This window comes from Austrofundulus limnaeus, unplaced genomic scaffold, assembly GCF_001266775.1.
Source record: "Austrofundulus limnaeus strain Quisiro unplaced genomic scaffold, Austrofundulus_limnaeus-1.0 Scaffold3145, whole genome shotgun sequence".
Classification (NCBI taxonomy): Eukaryota; Metazoa; Chordata; class Actinopteri; order Cyprinodontiformes; family Rivulidae; genus Austrofundulus; species Austrofundulus limnaeus.
In genome coordinates, this window is record NW_013955547.1 from 12,279 (window position 1) to 12,571 (window position 293).

The following is a 293-nucleotide window of genomic DNA, read 5'->3' on the forward strand; positions in this document are numbered from 1 at the left end:
GTTAATATTGTGTACTATTCATTTCATTATTAATCCATTTGTGTAAAGTGTGATGTGATTTCTAAGCTGAGGTGAAGTGATTTTTAAGAAAGACAGTAAGTCTGCCTTTGGCCAGACTTTCAAGGTTCTCCTGCTGATAAAGAACTTGCAGCTGGTGAGAAAACCACTTTGGTTTCTTTCTCACTGTCTTCCCTCTGAGTCTAACTTTTTCTATTCAGAACCAGTTAACATTCAGCAAGTTGTTGTTCGTCTGTTGGCCTGAGAGGATGGTCTTGTCTTTCTCTGAGGAGTGA